Raw genomic sequence first — 19,526 nt, 5'->3', positions numbered from 1 at the left:
CTTTGCAACCCTGGATAACATGGTGAGGATATAAGTTATAGAAGAATAGAGCTTTATGATAAAAGACACTTGTCACATGATGAGTTAGGGAAAGATTGAAAGTGGCAAGGAATTCTATGAACTCTGAACCCTATAGGCATGGAATAATGAGTAAGGAAAGGATGTAACAATAGCTTTGATCCTACTGTACATTTATAATCATGTGAAAAGTGTTTTATGTTTAAGACTAAATTGTATCAGGGGACAGATATGAGGTTGATGTGAATGTGGGCAGATTATTTAAAATCATACCCAATATTGGGCCTTATCTGACAAGAGCAACTGTAACTCACAGGCAAAAAATTGAACAAACACGGGAACACCTGCAGCAGGCAGAGCTCACCTTTAGATACCAGGTAACCTAAGTTCTGCCTGACATACTGAATCCTTAGCACCTCATGCGGGTGAGTGTAGTGGCTCTTGGAATCCCTAACCATGGGCTTTTCATTGTTGGCTTTTTCAGCTCGCAGTTCATGAGAAGAATGCTCAGAACAACTAGGTAAGTGTTTTCTTGTTTCCTCCTCTTTCTTTGGTGCACAGTCTGACACGACTGAAGGTGGATGTGTTTTTTCTCCCCCAGATCAAGACTCAGATCTGGGACAGGGAGACGGCGGAGCAGGGCAGGAAGGTCACTTACTTGAAATACAGGTGTGGTCATTTGACTTGCGTTTTTATGGGTGTTTCCAGGGATGACGCCTGCACTGTTTGTTGTCTAGTAGACGACGTGATGTTGCAACTCTTATAGATGTCCATTATTTTTCTGTATCCAAGACTGGACGGGATGGAAGCAAAGAGGCTGCCTGAGGGATACATTAGGCAGAAACCAATGGCTGCAAGACCAGAGATGTAGAACCCTCCAAGGAGAGGTAAGGAGCACGTTATGATGTGCCGCAGTCTAATTTCTGCTGTGCAGCCTGTTCCTGTGGGTTATCATTGTGTGGTCTGGAAAGAATCACAAGCACTAAGGATGGCAGATGGTTTGAAGGGGTAACAGAAGGGTGTTGTTCTCTGGTGCCGCAGGCAGTGAGACATTTGTCCCTGTGACTGGTGGAGCTCATGCCCCTCCTCTGTGACCCTCCCACATCCTCTAGCATCCCCCTGTCTGAAGAGCCTGGAAAGGATAACAGGACATGGGCCTCATCCTTCTTCCCACCCAGACTCCATGTGAAGACTTTAGTTTATTTGAGGAGAAGATCATTTGTTCACTAGTTTTAACGGTCTTTATTTTTGTTTGTTTTTGGGAACTGTAGCCCTACATCCCTCAATTCAAGTTCCATAGAGCTTAGTTTAGTCCTCTGATGGTATCAGTGCAACTCTGCAGCTTCACTGCTAACTTCTCACAGTTTTCCTTTTCTCAATAGTGTAAAATAGTCTTTCCTTATATACTAATTGCTCTCATGTGGAAGGCAGCTTGTAGATAAGCTGAGAGATTGAACAATTTGCCTGAAGTCTGAAGAAATGCACGCTTCTTGAGGACTCATTGAGGATATACACCAAACCAGTATTCTCAATGTTAATCTTTTTTTTTAAGTTTATTTATTTTGAGAGAGGAAGAGACAGAATGCCTAGCAGGTTCCACACTGTCAGTGAGGAACCCAACGCTGGGCTTGAATTCACAAGCTGTGAGATCGTGACCTGAGCCAAAATTAAGAGTCGGATGCTGAATCCAAGCATCCTCATATTAATTCTTTATCTGTAATCAAATCGTGATTTCCCATGATGTATACTGAGAAAACTGTTTTACTGATGAATTCTAAATTGCTAGTTGTGCCTGACCTGTCCACAGTTATGTGATTAATTACAAAACAACATGAATTAGGGCACCGTGAGGTGTTTATCAAGGTGAGGGGATGGTTCTCCCCCTTATCCTTGGGGGTCACCTGAGGCATGTGGGATACCCTCTGCCTCTGGTCAGGGACCTGACTGTGGGGAAAAGTTTAAGATATTTGAGGAATGAGTTGAGGGATTGTTTTCATTCCGCCCAGCCCTCTGAAAGTAGAATAAACCTCTGTCCCTTCTAGAGTCTTTAGTAGATCGAGAAACTGCTGAAACCTCTGTGAGTTACAGTGGCTCTGGCTGTACCAAGAATGCAGACAAGGACAAGGTAAATGCTGGGGCCATTCTCAGTTGTAACTCTTTTGGGAAACCCTCATCTTTAGGTACAGCACGCTCTCCCGGCCTTGTCTCGTTTTGCGTGTTGTGTGATATGTCTGTTTGTTCTTTGCTTTCGAAACACACACTCATAACCCAGGAGCCCACAGCCTTCTCAATTTTTAGTCTGTCAGCTTTCTGTGGTAAGTTTAGAAGCCAAAAGCGCTTAGAGACTGAGTACCTTAAGGTTTTTTCCGTGAGTTTCAGGAAATAATGAGAGGAGGATGACTGCACACTCCAAACAGAAGTCTCCTGGCCTGGGTGACCCCTTCCAGACCTCACCTCTGTGGGAACAGTGTGGCTTCTGTGTCTTCCTTTCTTGATTCTGGCTAGGAGATGAACCTGTTAGAAACGACCTCATGACTCCAACTTTATATTTTGTGCCCTGTGCCATTTAGAGTGGTCCTAGATAAAGTCAATGTCATCACTCATCACCTTCCTGTCTTTGTTGGTAAATTACTTGCCTGGAATCCTTCCAGCTATACCTTAGGTAAAAATAGTTTGAACACTGTGTCCTTCAATTGTGTTTCTATGAGCAGTTTCTGGTTGTGTCCCCAGTCACTGTTAGAGCTGATACAGTCTCATGACACATACCAGGAGTTTTATACCAAAAACACTTGCATGAAATCTGTTATGTGAATTTCTCCCCTTTTTTTTTTCCGTTGCACATAACTACTCTGTGTCCTGTCGTATGCTTAACGTCAGAATTCCCTATGAATTAAGATGAACACATCTGAGCTTTGTAGACATTCACCACAAGTAACTCGTTCTTCACAGAAGACTCTCATTCCCCTGCAAGATTCCAGGCATCCTCCACTCTCCAGAGGTCTCAGAGGCCTTTGACAACACTTCAAGAGGGAAGACTCCTTTCTCAGGGAGAAGAGCAGAGGAGGCATAGAGAGGGTCCGGCTGCAGAACGTTTTGCCAGGAGTGGCTGTGATTCCATGAGCAGAATATGAGCCGTGTATTCCCACTCATTTTTTGTGTGTTCTTAATATACCAAAAGCAGAGCATCTGAAGTCGCTGTAGAGGAGGGATGCAGGCTGAACCTGGACATCGATGGCTGCCTGTCTGGAGAATGCTACTTCATTAGTCTGTAATTACTTCTGTTAACCCTCTAGGACAGGACCCTTGCCATTTTACTTCCGCAGACACGGGCAATGATGTGTGGTGGCAATAGGTTAACCTCTTGCGTCTACTACCCCAAGCTGTAGGTGGTATCCAGTGGCAGGGACAGAGTTTTCAGGTACTCATGCTACTCTCTTGGATCCTGGTGGCAGAGAAGGTGCTGACACCTTCTTCTCTGGGTTACAGATGCTTTTAGTATTTGTTCTCTTGTCTGGCATATGGATGTAGCTGTCACTTCTGTTCTGCAGGGGAGTCTGGATCCTGAGTACCTCCTCCATTAACTGGACGATTCTGCATGCCCTACCCTAGAGATGCCCTGCCCCCATGGACTATTAGGCACATCCACCTCCTGAACCCTGGTGGCCCTGGGGCCACCTGGAACTCCTCCACCTGCAACACTTGGTAAGATGATCTGAGCACTAAGCACTAGGAGTTGACTTGTAAAACACACTCACCTTATTTTTGTTGCTGTTAGGTCTTGGGCCAAGGTGCAGAGGTGGTACCACAGACCATTGTGATGCAAGGGGAATGTGTCTGCTGCCATTACCACATTCCTCAAGTTTCTCAGGATCTCATCTTTGTCATTTCCCCCACCATGTGTTGGTACAGGCATCTCTTGTGGAGAAGGAATGGGGCTGTATGCAGAAAATCAGACATAGCGCTTCAGGAGAAATGCCCTGTACACAGTCCACGTGCCAGGATCTGTGAGGCATGAGGCACAACGTAACGTATGTCCATCTAGTTGTGCCCCCCAGCCATCCATAGTTGTTCGCTGAGTGATGAATACATCTGAATCAGGGCTTTTAGGAGTCTTCATCAAGTTATAAGGGATGGTTCTTCAAGTTCTTCTTGAGGATCACCTGAGGCATGTGGGACACCCTATGCATGTGATTAGGGATCTCACTGGGGCAAAGAGTTTAAGTTGTCAGAAGTATGAGGGGAGGGTCTTTTGTTTTTGTTTTTGATCTCGAAACAATCTACTCAAGTCAGAATAAACCTCCATCCCTTCTAGGGCTTTTTGCAGGTCCAGGAGCAGGTGTCACACCTAAGAGTGACATCGACACTGGCTCTGCCAAAATTGCCGAGAAGCACAAAGTAAATGCTGTGGCCATTTTCAGTTCTAAGTCTTTATGGACAGCCACATCTTTCTGTACAGGACACTCTCCTGCCATTGTCTCTGGTTTGTGTGTTGTATGGTATGTCTGCTGTTTTTGTTTTTTTCCCAAGTGCAAAACCTTTACCCCCGAGTCTATGGGCTTCGCTTTTTTCCACCTGGCATCTGTTTGTGGTTAGTTGAGCAGCTAAGCGTGCCTAAGGGTGGGGACCATAGGGCTTTTCCAATGTGTTCTGGAATAAATCAAGGAGGATGACACCACATCCCACTTGGAAGACTCCTACAATGCCTCATTCTTTGTGGATCTCCTCAATGTGGAATCCTTCCTCTTGCTGTTTCTTCCTCTCCTGTTTCCTTCTATCAAGGGTTTTAACGTGCTCAGAAAAATCTGTGGGTATCCTTACAATTTGAAAATGCGAACTGCCTTCACTCCAACTTACATTATTGTATGTGTCATTTAGAATGGTCTTAGACAAAGTAAATTTCATACCCATCAGCATTTTGGTAAACATGCTGTCCAGAATCCCTTCAGGTGTGCCCTTGGCACAAATACTCTGAACTATAAGAGGTGGCATATTTGTCATAGAAAACATGCACTGAAACTTAAGTTGTGAAGAGAAAAAATCCAAAATTACCTGTGTGGCAAGTCCCCACAGTGTCCTTCACTTGTGTTCACATGAGCACATTCTCTCGTGTCCTGTGTCACAGGTACAGCTAAAACATGGAAACTTACACCAGACATCAAAGTGCATTTGTGTTAATTGTGTCTTTTAGAATTTCAGCTCATTTTCCCAGAGGACACAATTACCCTGCAAAGTGTACTGCACTTAAACCGAGAAGTACCTCTGAAGTAAAATAAATTAGCTGAACCCAACTAACATGTATAGGTTACCTGTTTCTCTAAGAGCATGCTTTCCCAGGTCCTCTGCAGGCCCTCAGGATCCCCATATCCCCATGTGTCTCTGTGCCCATGGATAGCACTTCCAGAGAGGAGGAGACCCCATTGTTGGGACAGAAGTAGTTTGGGCACAGGCAGGGGCTTAGAAACAGAGCTTTGAGCCACGAGGGCTATGATTCCATGTGTGGACACTGGCATTCTCATTCCTTCTCTTTCTGTAGTTCTTCACATACACAATAAACAGCCTCTGTGGTGGAGGGGGATGAAGGGTGGAGGGTGATCCTGGACACAGATGTCTTCCTTTCTGGAATATGCTACTTTGTTAATTTGTTTTGCAGTCTATAAATCTTCTAGAAAAGGGCTCTTGATGTTTCTACGTTTCCAGACACGTGGAGACACTAGTTTATCCCAATCACATCCATTCCCCACCCCAAGGCTGTAAGTGGAACCCAAAGTATGGGTAGAGATTTTAGCGCTGATGCTGCCCTCTTGGAACCTGGTGGTGGGGAAGCTAATAGGATATGAGCACTGCTTCTTTGGGTTTATTCTTTTTGCTGGTGTTGGTGCTCTGTTCTGTCCTATGAACATACCTCTCATTTCTTTTCCGCAGGCTATTTTGTATGCAAGAGGGCCTGGTCCTTTCCCAGGATTGCTTTGCAGGCTGTACCCCATGGACACCCTTCACTACCAGTCATGGGCTATAGGCCACATCCCTCTCCTCCCCCTACTCTATTTGTTAAGATGACCTGAACTGGATGAGTGGCTGGTAAAGTATATTCATCTTCTTCATGATTGACTTTGTGGCAATGATGTAGAGATGGTTGTGAGTCTTGGCAATCTAACTACAAACTGCCTGAGAACACTGTAGCATATCTCAAGTTTCTCAGGACATACATACAATGAGCAGTGCCATGTCCCTGTAATACAGTGAGCTATACGTTTCTCTTGTCAAATGAAAGAGGATTTTTTACACAAAGCAGACATATCAGCAGTACTGGTGCGTATTTTGGAGACACAACGTTTTGGGTTCTATAAAGAATGAGGCGCACCTCTAACACTTAGAGCATCAGGTGTCCTGTGTGAAAGAGAGACATTCATTAAATGATGCAGACCTTGTGATCACCGAAATGGAAACACCAGTGAAGGATCCAGGGCAAAAACGGGGGAACCTTGAATCATACAGGAATAGAAGGGAAGTTGAGTACAGTAAGCAGAGTTTGAGGAGGTGCAGAGGGGAGGGTGTTGGGGTCAGTGAGATGCAGTTGGAGGTGATTCCTGGCCACAGCCTGAGCAGGGAGTGTGAGGTCCATATGGAGCTACTATGTGGGCTCGCTCTTAGTGCACAATGCACCGTTCATCTTGAAAATGTCAGTGTCTTGTCAAAGTGCACGCAGGTAATCATCTAAAAAGGTTGTTGTCTCCCTGGATTTTCCTGAAGTTTCTGGATATTTGTGGGGAAAAAAAGCTCTGGAGATATGGGGAATTTAACTTGGTCTTATGAAAATGCCGTATGCCCACGTTCATATCCCTCAGTGAGACTAAAAGTGAAGACAGGGTCTAGATCAGCTGAGTCATCCTACAATTCAGGGCTGGCCAGATGCCACCCCTGCTGGACCCCTGTCATCACCCTGACTACAGCTTTGCATCCCCTCAAACTTCTCTCACAATATCCTGAGGCTTTGCCTGTGTTACTGCTGTCTCAGCCCTAATACCAGTTCTCAGTGGGACCTACACAGAGCCTCAGTTGTGTTATCTGTGAAAACAGGGGTAATATTTGTTTCTAAGAACAAGAGAAAAAGAAGACATTCAATACATAAAGCATCTGCAAAATCTCTGGGAAGTGTCCCCTCACGCTTCTCACAATTTCCGTTAAGATATCTCCACACAATGATCCTCCAAAAAAGATGGTCATGGGAGTTCATTAAACTAAGACTGTTGACAACTCAGCCCAGGGAGTGGGAATCACTGTTTTAAAAAAATAAGACAGTGTCCCTCGTTATTCTATTAGAATGTGGGCCCTGCCACACAATGAAAGAAAAGATAATTATGAGAATATGTACATTCAGAGACCTAGATCTGAAGACAATCATTTTCTATTACACATAATCTCACAGATGCAGCCACACACTAAAGTGTTCATCTGAGGCCACACATAAACTACAGAAGACAGAATACATTAGGAAAACATAAGATCACAGGGGAATAAACCAAAATCTCTTTGCCTTATAGGACAACTCTTTTGAAATTTGAAGAGGACTGTGCACGGTGACAGACAATCGTGTTTGTATATACATTTTAAGAAGGTGTCAGATCTACCTGAATGCTTTCCCTGCCCATCCTGTCCCCTCCACTTTGTCCTTCCTACTGTCCCCTAATCCACCTTTCATCGTTTTGCCTCTGTGTCAGCGTCTGCTTCTAGGGCCATCTACTCTCACTCCTCCTCGAGTGCACACAGTGGGGTTCCTGTACACACAGGTAACAAACTGGCAGAAATGGTGGTGATGAAGGATAGAAGCAAGATCACCCTTTGTGCAGGGGAGCCTGAGGGAGTTTTCTGGGGTGATGGGAACTTCCTATATCTAGATTGATGGGGTGCTTATGCTCAATTATTTTGGAAATATTCCCTGACTCCATGGTGCCTTGGGGTCACACAAGTATCTGTCCCTAGGAAATGGCTGAGTTCTAATGGTGGAGAAGGATGAGGGACCAGCAGTGACTGTCGAGAGGAATGAGGGTCAGACCAACGCCCAGGATACCAGGTCTCCACAGACAGCACCACGTGTAGGAGGACTCTGAGGAGCAGAGATTTCTTGATCAGACCCATGAACTACATAATCCTCTTGCAGTTTCCTCACTGAGCGATGGCCAAAGAAGAGGCCAGCAGCTGGAGGACACCCTGATCATGGCTGGAGTGGAGCAGTGGGCCTGGGGATTGAGTCAGGGAAAGGGACAGGAGGAAGGTAGTGACAGGGAGTTTGAGAGAAAGGGAACAGAAGAGAAGGGACGCTTGTCTGCTGACTTCACCTACAATTCTGTGTGACCAAAACGAGACCCTTGTCTCCCAGGCAAGGGAAGAGGGCTGGCAAAAAGACAGAGTGACATACTCAGCTCAAGTGCCCAGGATATCTGCCTTGCTCTTGAGTACATAACACAGGAGGCACGTGCTTTCTGTCATGACTGGAACTGCAACTCGACCATTTAGTGAAAATCAATCCAATTATGCATCCCTCAGCATTAAAGTACTGCAACAAAATTAAGTGAACAGACTGAAAGATACAACACAGGATAAAGTCCAAAGGTATACTGACTGCAATACTTATGGGAATACAGTCTATTAGAAGAGGAGGTAGGTACCCTATTGCAGGCCTTCAGACACCTGGGCAATATCTGAAAATGTAAAAAATAAATGTAGTCCTTACTTCAAAAGCAACATTAGCACTAGACACAAAAGGATCATGATTTAAGGTTTAGAGAGAAACCATATGACTTCATGGTGCTGTACCCATGAGAACAAGTCTCATCAAATCATACTCTTTAATTTGAGGCTGTTATATGTAAATTATACCTCATTAAAGAGAGTTTCAAAACACAAAATACTAGAAGCAAATGTGGGAACGTTCCTTTCTAATCGTGAAGTGCACGGGTGATATGAGTCAGCCCATGTCTCAAAAATCCAAAATAATAAGACATTTAAAAAATTAATAATAGAAGAGCAAGCAGACCCTGAGCTCACCCTGTCCCATGTTTTCAACTACATAACTTCCATATCCAAGTCCATGAACCAGAGATCGATCCAAAGATTGGCAGAACAAACTCCACACCTAAATAGAAGCTGCATCAGAAAGGTTAGGAAGGTCAGAAAGGTGGAGGCTGGCTGCCTGCATAAGGGGGAGAAAAAGTGAGCCCTGACACCAGGGAGCTGACACAGGGAAGACTAATCTCCATAACACTTGGCATTAAAACGTAGAGGGGCTGAATTCCCTTGTGTTCAGATACTGGAGCTTTGGAGGTCAGCTGACCTAGTACTGGGTGAACCAGGAGGATGAGTGATAGCCAGGTCCCTGCCTGGGTAGAGAGACAATGTAAACATGGCATTTTACACAATTCCCAGGCAACAGGAAACAGATGTATTCATGCTGATTCCTGAGTGTGTTGGAGGACTTCTCCAACAATGAGGGAGCTCACAGGCATCATTCTTCTCCCCCAGCCTCCCAGAATAAGCATAGAAGCACCCACCAGAGGGTGAGGCTGCACAGACACTTGCTACCTAACCTGTTAGCAGTGCACCAGTCCCAAGGGTTCACTGGGGGACTCACGACATCAAGCCTGCTGGTCTCAGGGCAAACATTCTTAAAACCACAAGGGCACCCTGTCTGACAAGCTGCATGCATAGCTGCCATAGCACGCTGTGCAAATATGCACCTCACCCAGCTGTGCATATCCAGGCACCTTCATCTGTCTCACCCAGCCACATGTCCCCAGGCACAGAGATGCTCTGTGCATATACTCAAACCCCTAGCTTTCACCGTTGGTCCACAGCCCCCAGCCACCAAAGGATATCGGGAAATCTTGCATAGGACTAGTATCCCTGTGCAATTTTGCTAACACTCCTGCCCTGCTCCCAAGTTACCCAGAGGGCATAACACCCAACAGCTGGCCTGCCTGGGTCCCACTAACACCACTGAGAGCAAGCACTGTCCACAACAGGCACACATTCAGTGAAGACCCCTGCACTGAAAGGAAAAGTAACCCAGACACAACAGCAGGGAGTGGGCAATACCCACACGATATCCTCCTGAAGGTCCAGGTCCTAAAAATGGAGATGTGCACTACTGAGGACTCCAGGACCTCTTCTTCAAAACGTCATTAATTTCAAGATCAGAAAGCACAGCTGACTTTCTTAACACAGAGAAACAGAGCCAGAGAGACAGACAAAATGGACACACAGAGATGTGTATCCACAATGAAAGACCTAGTCAAAGCCACAGCCAGAGATCGAAGCCAAGGAGCTATAAGTAACATACTTGATACAGAATTGAAAGCAATGATCATAAGGATACTCATTGGAGTTGTGAAATGAGTAGAAGAGTGAGACCCCTGACATAGAGAAAAGATATAACACAGTAGACATTGAGGACAAAATAAAGAAGAAACACGCTCCCTGGAATAAACAGAGGGATGGAAGAAGCAGCAGAACAAACTAGTGACCTCGAAGACTGAGTGATGGAAATTAATCACACTGAACCAAAGAGAGAGCACAGAATTGTGCAACGTGAGATGAGACTAAGGGAACTCAGTGACTACAGGAAAGATAATAATATTCATATTGAAGGAGTCCCAGAAGAAATAGAAAAGGGGGCAGAAAATTTATTTGAGGAAATAATAGCTGAAAACTTCCCTAATTGGGGGAGGGAAACAAACATCCACATCCAGGATGTGTGATGGGAGAGAACTCCCATCAAAATCAACAAAATCAGGCCAACACACAAACATATTGTAACCAAACTTGCAAATTACAGTGACAATAAAGAAAAAATCTTAAAAGAAGCAAGAGTCCTTAACTTAGAAGGCAAGACCCATAAGGCTAGCTACATATTTCTGAACGGAAACTTGGCAAGCCAGAAGCAAGTAACGTCACATATTCAAAGTGCTGAATGGAAAAATCAGCAGTCAAGAATACTCCATCCAGAAAGGCTATCATTCAGAATGGAAGGAGACACAGACTTCCCCAAACAAAAACTAAAGGAGTTTTTACCACTAAACCAGTCCTGCAAGAAATATTAAGAGGGAATCTTTGAGTGGAAAAGAGAGCCCAACAGTGACAGTACAGAGGTAGAAGACACACATCAAGTAAAAAATGAATATTTCTGCAAAAAAAATCAGTTAAGGAACTCAGAGAAATGGATTTGAAATATAATAACCTCTACCAAAAACCTAGGGAGGAGAAAATAATGGTTTCAAAGCTAAATGACCATCAGCTTAATACAAAGTGCTAAATGCAGAAGAGGTTATATAAACACCTAACAGTAACTATATACTAAAACCCATCATAAATATGCTAAGAATAGAGATAAAGAAATCAAAATATATCACTAAAGAAAATAAGCAAAACATGAAAGGAAGGCAAAAAGGATCAGAGAAAATCATTAGAAACCACAACAGAACAGGCAATAAAATGGCAATACGTACATACATATCAATCATTACTTTGAAGGTAAATGGAGTTAATGGTCCAATCTAGAGACGTAGGGTGTAAGAATGGATGAAAAAACAAAACAGATTTGCCTACAAGTGACCCACTTTACACCTCAAGAATGATAGTGAGAGGAAAGAGAAACACCACACAAATGAATGTCAAAAGAAAGCTGGAGTAGCAATACTTGTACCAGAAAAAATACACTTAAAAATTACATAACAAAAGACAGAGGAGGACACTACATAATGGTAAACGGTACAATCCAAAAAGAAGATATAACAACTGTAAATATATCCCACAATTAAGTGGGATTTATCCCCAAGCTACAAAGGTGGTTCAATACTCGCAAATCAATCAATGTGATACAATACATCAACAGGAGAAAGGATAAGAACCAGATGATTGGGACATCTGGATGGCTCATCCTTTAACAGTCTGACATCAGCTCAGGTCATGACTTCATGATTCGTGAGTTCAAGTCCCGCGTCAGACTCTGTTGAAAGCTCAGAGCCAAGATCCTCCTTCGAATTCTGTGTCTCCCCATCTCTCTCTGCCCCTCCCCTGCTCATGCTCTGTCTCTCTCAAAATTAATAAACGTTAAAAGAAAAGAACCATGCAGTCATTTCAATACATGCAGAAAGGAGCATTTGGCAAAGTACAACATCCATTCATGATTGTAACCCCCTAAAGTAGGTTTACAGGGAGGATACATCAATGTAATAAAGATTATCTATGAAAAGCCTGCAGTTATAATCAACCTTAGTGGAGAAAATCTGAGAACTTTTCCTGTAAGGTCAGGAAGAAGGCAAGGATGTTTATTCTTCCACTTTTAATAAACATAGTACTGGAAGTCCAAGCCACAGCCAGCAGACAAACGAAACAAAACAAAACAAAATAAAATAAAATAAAAATAAAATAAAATAAAAACAAATTCAAATCTGGAAGAAGTGAATCTTTCATACTTTGCAGATTACATGACGCTATATATAGAAAACCCTAAAGAGTACACCCAATAATTAGATAAGTGAACTGATAAATTAATTCAACAATGACACAGGATACAACATCATTGTAAGAAATCTGTTGCATTTGTAGACAATACTGAATCAGAAGAAATAGAAATTAAGAAAACTGTCCCATTTACAGTTGTACACCATATAATAAGATATATATGAATAAATCTAAACAAAGTGGTGAGCGACCTATACTCTGAAAAGTATAAAACAGTGATGAAAGAAAATCAAGATGACACAAAGAAATGGAAGGACATTCCATACTTATGGATCAGAAGTACAAATATGGTGAAATTGTCTATACTTCCCAAAGCAATTGACACAATTAATGCAATTTCCATCAAAATACCAACAGCAGTTTTCAGAAACGAGAACAGTCCTAAAATTTGAACAGAACCACAAAAGACCCCAATCTTCAGAGTAAACAACCTTCATGTGAAGTGATAATTATGGATGGCATTATGCCTCTGGATCTTCTGCTCCAAAACACAGTAACTCTGGCCTAAGCATCTGAACAAACGTTAGACATCCCAACCAAGGATCATTCTAAAAAATACATTCTACAAACGTACCCTCAAAACTTTGCAGATTATGAAAAATATGGAAAAATCTAAAAATCGTCATGGCCCAGTGGAGCCTAAGGAAACAGGATGACTGTAATGTGCCAGCTGGGATGAGTCTGGGACAGAAGAGGTTAAAACAGAAGCAATCTGAATACAAGTATAAACTTTAGTTAATACTACCATATCTCCTCGGGATATTGATTGTGATCATGTATCAACTCATAAGACATCAATAGTCAGAAAACAGTCTGATGTATGTGGAGACTCAATAATATCTTCCCAATTTTTTTGGTAACTAGAAACCCATCACGATTGAAAAGATTATTAATAATCATGGTTTTATGTTTTCAACACATAATATTATATGACTAGTTCTAGTATTAGTTACTAGTGATGGCCATGCACCTATTCTTGTTGTTCTTACTATTGCTTAATTTAAATAATAGCATTCGTGGTACAGAAAACTGAATGCATGATATACACTTCATAGAAACATCTACTTTACATATTTTAATATAATAATGTATGTATATATCACTGTATTAGGTGGTATGTGAATTAAGTGTTTTTCTGATCTTGAACGAGCATGTCATTGAATGGCTTTCCATAAAGGTGGGTATCCTAGATAATGAATGATACTCAGATTTTACAGGATGTATGTCACATCATGCCTGAATATTGTCACAAAAAAAAATGTACACATGGCCAGATGGATCATTGTGATTGGCTCACTTATTGTAAATAATCCTTGCTTTAATATTTTCACGCATATTTTTGGCAGGAATACAAGAGAATCAAATATTTCCAAATCAAAGAGATATTCAAAGACTGGAATAACGATAGGGAGTTCAAGGGGATTCAGAAGGAAGAGATGTGACCATGAATGGGTAGTCACAGGAAAGCAGCTTTCTCTGGGCCACTCTGACATGTTTGCATGAGGATATGTGACTTGACAAAGGGTAAGACCCAGAATTACAAGAAGGAAAGACAATGCTTTAGGGCGAGGTGACTTGGAAAGGGTGCTCCTGTGCCTAAGTGATGGCTCAGCAACCTGGCTGGGGGTCTCTGCGTCAAAGACTTCAAAAGACCAGCAGTAACCTAGACTCACGAAGATCTTAGTAACAGAGATCAATGTAACTTAGAGCCACAAAGATCTTAGAGCCACAGAGTTGATCTTCACCTATGATAGGGACATGGCCACAGTTTCACAGGATATGATCATTGGGCCAGCAGTAGATGGCTAAAATATTATGTTGGGCTATACATTTAATAAAAAAATGTATGTGTAAAAATTTGGTTTTCGAATGTTAAGAAAAATCACAGGCCCAACATTACTTATCTTAACACCCCATGTCACTAAACCTAATTTCATTCCTGCAGGAATGTAACCTTTAACCAGTCAGCAAAGAATTTCCTAGTCAGTGCTGGAAATTTAACTGATAGACTCTGCCATTACCCTCAGAGGCAGTCTTTCCTAAATAAGGTATTCCATGCCACTAAGTTTTTTAAAGTTTATATATTTTTAGAGCGAGCGAGAGAGAGTACATGCAAGGGGGGCGGGCAGAACGAGAGGGAAAGAGAGAATCCTACAACCATGAGGTCATGATCTGATCCAGGATCAAGAGTCAGACACTTAACCAAGCCATCCAGGCACCCCGAGGTTGTGAGGTTTTAAAGGTTAGCAGGCTTGGTGGGATACAGCCCCGAGGGCACTAGCCTACTCCTGAGGAGAAGGCAGCAAAAAACTTGAAGGCAGATGGCATGGAAACAGTGATCTGTACAACGCCTGGTGCACACAGTGGGGAGATATACACTCATTGTGGAGACCATCCCTGAGAAGCAGTGTTCACAATGAGGGGACAAAGAGCTAGGGCAGAGGAGCTGTGTGGTGCCATTTCCCTGCTCTGCCCCCCCATGTCCCCCCCCCCCGCCCTGGCATAAATACAGAGCCGTCTGCTGGAACCAAAGCAATTCCCACACTGGCTGCCCAAGCTGCTTACACTAACCCCAATTTTCTGTGGTCTGGAGAGACTGGCCTTCTAGGTCATTCAAACTTGCCTCAGTCCCAATGGATCTGGCCCATTCCCCACAAGACCAGTGGAAGACCATGACCACACCACTTCTCTTGACCAGACAGTTCTGCAGGACTTCACTTCTAGTGGCAGTCGTTTCAAGTCTCATTTAACAAGCAGATCAGAGCAGACCTAGATAAGACTCACCACATTCTGGCCAAGGACCATACATTGCCCATACAATTGGCCTGAAGGATAGTGCAGCCAGAACACAAAACATTGCATGCAACACACACCAAAGACAATCCCTGATGTGTCAGGCCCTGGCCACTAGATGACCTCCTCTGCATAAATCCATTCATATCACAGGCAGGTAACATAATGAGCTTTGATAACACAGAGAAGACAAATACTCAGCCAAAATGCCAAGACAAGAGGAAGCCATCCCAAAGGAAAGAACAAGATAAGGTCATGGCCAGAGAAATGGAAGGAACACTTCCAAACTCATTCTATGAGGCCAGCATGGCCTTGAGTCCAAACTGGACAAAGATCCCACTAAAAAGGAGAACAGACCAATTTCCCTGATGAACCTGGATGCAAAAATTCTCAACAAAAAGTAGCAAACCGGATCCAACAATACATAAAAAAAATTATTCAGCACAATGAGGTGGAATTTATTCCTGGGATGCACAACTGGTTCAATATCTGCAAAACAACTGATGTGATACATCACAGTGATAAAAGAAAGGATAACAACCACAGGTTCCTCTCAATAGATGCAGAAAAACGTTTGACAAAATGCAGCAGCATCCTTTCTTGATGAAAAAGAAAAAACTCATGAAAGGAGGCATAGAAGTATCATGCCTCAACATGAGAATGTCCAGATATGAAGCAGCTAATATCATCTTCCACAGTTAATATCATCTTCAATGGTGAAAAACAGAACTTTCCCCCTAAGGTCAGGAACACGACAGAGATGTCTACTCTCAGCACTGTTATTTACCATTCTGTTGGAAGTCCTAGCCTCAGTAATCAGACAAAAGAAAAGAAATACAAGGTGTCCAACTTGGCAAGGAGGAGTCAAACTTTCCCTGCTCACAGACATGATACTCTCTGTGGAAAATCCAAAAGACTCCACCAAAAAACTTCTAGGACTGATACAGGAATTTAGGAGAGTCTCAGAATGTAAAATCAATATACAGAAATTGATTGCATTTCTATACACCAACAGTGAATCAGAAGAAAGAGAAATCAAGGAATTGATCTCATTTAAACTGCACCGAAAAGCATAAAAAAACCAGGGATAAATCTAACAAAAGAGGTAAAAGATCAGTACATTTAAAACAATAGAGGGGTACCTGGGTGGCTCAGTCGGTTAAGTACCAACTTCGGTTCAGGACATGATCCTGCATTTGTGGGATGGAGTCCCATGACGGGCTCTGTGCTGACAGCTTGGAGTCTGGAGCCTGCCTTAGCGTCTGTGTCTCCCTCTCTCCTCTGCCCCTCCCCTGCTCATGCACTCTTGCTCTCTAGCTCACTCTCTCTCAGAAATAAATAAACATTAAAAAAAATTAAAAGAACAAACAATACAACGTCTATAAAAGAAGTTGAAGAAGACACAAAGAAATGAAAAAAAATCCCATGCTCATGGATTAGAAGAACAAATATTGTTAAAATGTCAATACTACACAAAGCAATGGACACATTCAATGCAATTCCTATCAAAATAACACCAGCATTCTTCACAGAGCTAGAAGCAACAATCCTAAAATTTGTATGGAACCAGAAAACACCTCAAAGAGCCAAAGTAATGTTGAAAAAGAAAAACAAAGCTGGAGACATTACAATTCTGGGCTTTATGGTGCATTAGAAAACCTCAATCATCAAGACAGTATGGTACGGCACAAAAACAGGCACATATATCAAAGGAACAGAATAGGGAACGCAGAAATGGACCCTCAAATATATGGCTGAGTAATCTTTGACAAAGCAGGAAAAAATATCCAAAGGAAAAAAAGAGTCTCTTCAGCAAATGGTACTGGGAAAACCGGACAGTGAGAAGAATGAACCTGGACTATGTTTCTAAACCACACACACACACACACACACACACACACACACACACACACACACCTCAAAATGGATGAAAGATCTAAATGTAAGACAGGAAACCATCTAAATCCTAGAGGAGAAAACAGACAACCTACCTCTTTGATCCTGACCGCAGCTTCTTCTTGCTTGTCATGTCTCCGAAGCAAGGACAATAAAAACCAAAATAAACTATTGGGACCTCAAGATAAAAAGCTTCTGCACAGCAGAGGACACAATCAGCAAAACTAAAAGGCAACTGAATGGAATGGGAGAAGATATTTGCAGGTGACATATCAGATAAAGGGTTAGTATCCAATATATATAAAGAATTTATCACACTCAACATCCAATAACCAAATAATCCAGTGAAGTAATGAGCAAAAAACATGAAGAGACATTTTAAGAAATATGACATCTAGATTGGTCACACATGAAAAGATGCTCAACCTCACTCATCATAAGTGAAATACAAATCAAAACCATAATGAGATATCCCCTCACACCTATCAGAAAGGCTAAAATTAACATCTCAGGAAACGAAAGATGTTGGCAAGGATGCAGAGAAAGGGACCGCTTTTGCAATGCTGGTGGGAATGCAAAGTGGTGTAGCTACTCTGGAAAATAGTATGGAGATTCGTTACAAAAACCAAAAATAGAACTACACTAGGCCCCAACAATTGTACAACTAGGTATTTATCCAAAGGATACACTAACTCTGACTCAAAATGATACATACATTCCAATGTTTATAGCAGCATTATCAACAATAGCTAAATTATGCAAAGAGCCCAAATGACCATTGACATATGAATGGATAAAGAAGTTGTGGTATAGTCATGCAATGGAATATTACTTGGCGATCAAAAGGAGTGAAATCTTGCTATTTGCAACAAAGTGGATGGAACCAGACTTTATTATGCTAAGCAAAATATGTCAGATAAAGACACACATCATATGATTTCTCTCATCTGTGGAATTTAATAACACTGATGAACATAGTGAAATGAAAGCAAAATAAGATACAGAGAGGGAGTCAAACAATAAGAGACTGTTAAGTAGAGGGAAGAAGCTCAGGGTTCCTTGAGGGTTACTGAATAGGGGTATGGGCTAAATGGATGATGGGAATTGGGGAGGGCAATCGGGATGAGTATTGGGTATATTTTGTACTTGATGGATCACTAAATTCTACTGCTGAAACTGTATCCCACTATAAGGTAACTAACGAGTTTAAATTTTAAAAAAGAAGAAATATTTTAAAAAAGTAAAGAATGTACTACCAGTCAAAAGAAAATAATATTTAAATCAGACTCTTGGAATGGAAATGAAGGACCAAAAGTGTTACAGACAAGAAAGGATCAGAGAAAACATCAAGAAACAATGGCAAACCAACTAGTAGAATGGCACTAAATATATACCTATCAATAATTACTCTGAATGTAAATCGACTAAATGATCCAATCAAAGGACATTGGATAGGGTGTCAGAATGGACAAAAAAAAAAAAAACAAAAAAAACAAAAAAAAACAAGGCCTATCTAGATGCTGCCTACAAAGCCTTATTTGGACTTGAGTCACCTGCAGATTTTAATTGAGGAAATGAAAAAACATTTTCCATGCCAATAATGTCAAAAGAAAGCCAATAGCAATATTTATATCAGGCAAAATAAACTTTAAAACCGAGAGTATAGTTTGGTACCCTTTAGGTCAATAACTAGTAGTAAAATTGTATTAATCAGATATTTATACCAGCATTATCACCAGTAGCCAAATTATGGGGAAAGTCCAAGTATCCATCAACTGATGAAGGTATAAAGAAGAGCGTGTGTGTGTGTGTGTGTGTGTGTGTGTGTGTGTGTGTGTGTGAATGTAAACTACTCCTGATCAGAACCCTCACTTGTGTGCTCCACTCAGCCCTTCGCAGAGACAAATTCTCTTCTGTGGGGTCAGTGTCTGGAGCCTCCTGGAACCTAACCCTAATGCTAACCGTAACCATAACCATAACCCTCAACCTACACGTAACCCTATCTATCTCACTAAGTCTACACCAGACCTACAGCCATGCATGTGTCTTCACTTCAGCCCTCCATGGAATTCAAAACACTGGTTTTGCTTCAGCCCTGACAACTTCCTTGGACCAAACCCTAACTCTAGCTAAGGATCTCTACCCATAGGGAACCAATTTCACAGTGTGACAACAACAAGCACACGGGTTGGAGAATCGATACAGAAATACTGGGCTTGGAACCTGGAACATCACTATGTCATTTCCAAAGCGCGACTGCAGCTGCAGGAGAGGATTCCTGAGATGTACAAGAAGGCTTA

General features: G+C 42.2%; 1 long non-coding RNA gene across 1 annotated transcript; it reads left to right on the top strand.

The window, feature by feature from the left end:
* Positions 1 to 315: 315 nt before the first annotated feature.
* Positions 316 to 7,675, top strand: LOC111560399. The gene is made up of 8 exons (XR_006597458.1): positions 316 to 395; positions 503 to 538; positions 620 to 687; positions 811 to 905; positions 2,061 to 2,143; positions 3,567 to 3,720; positions 5,941 to 6,096; positions 7,560 to 7,675. It is a non-coding gene; the product is annotated as an uncharacterized LOC111560399 (long non-coding RNA).
* The last annotated feature ends 11,851 nt before the right edge of the window (positions 7,676 to 19,526 follow it).

Source organism: Felis catus, chromosome B2 (assembly GCF_018350175.1).
Source record: "Felis catus isolate Fca126 chromosome B2, F.catus_Fca126_mat1.0, whole genome shotgun sequence".
NCBI classification, from domain to species: domain Eukaryota; kingdom Metazoa; phylum Chordata; class Mammalia; order Carnivora; family Felidae; genus Felis; species Felis catus.
Note: the sequence above shows the minus strand (reverse complement) of the source record. Positions and strands in the feature narration are given on the sequence as shown.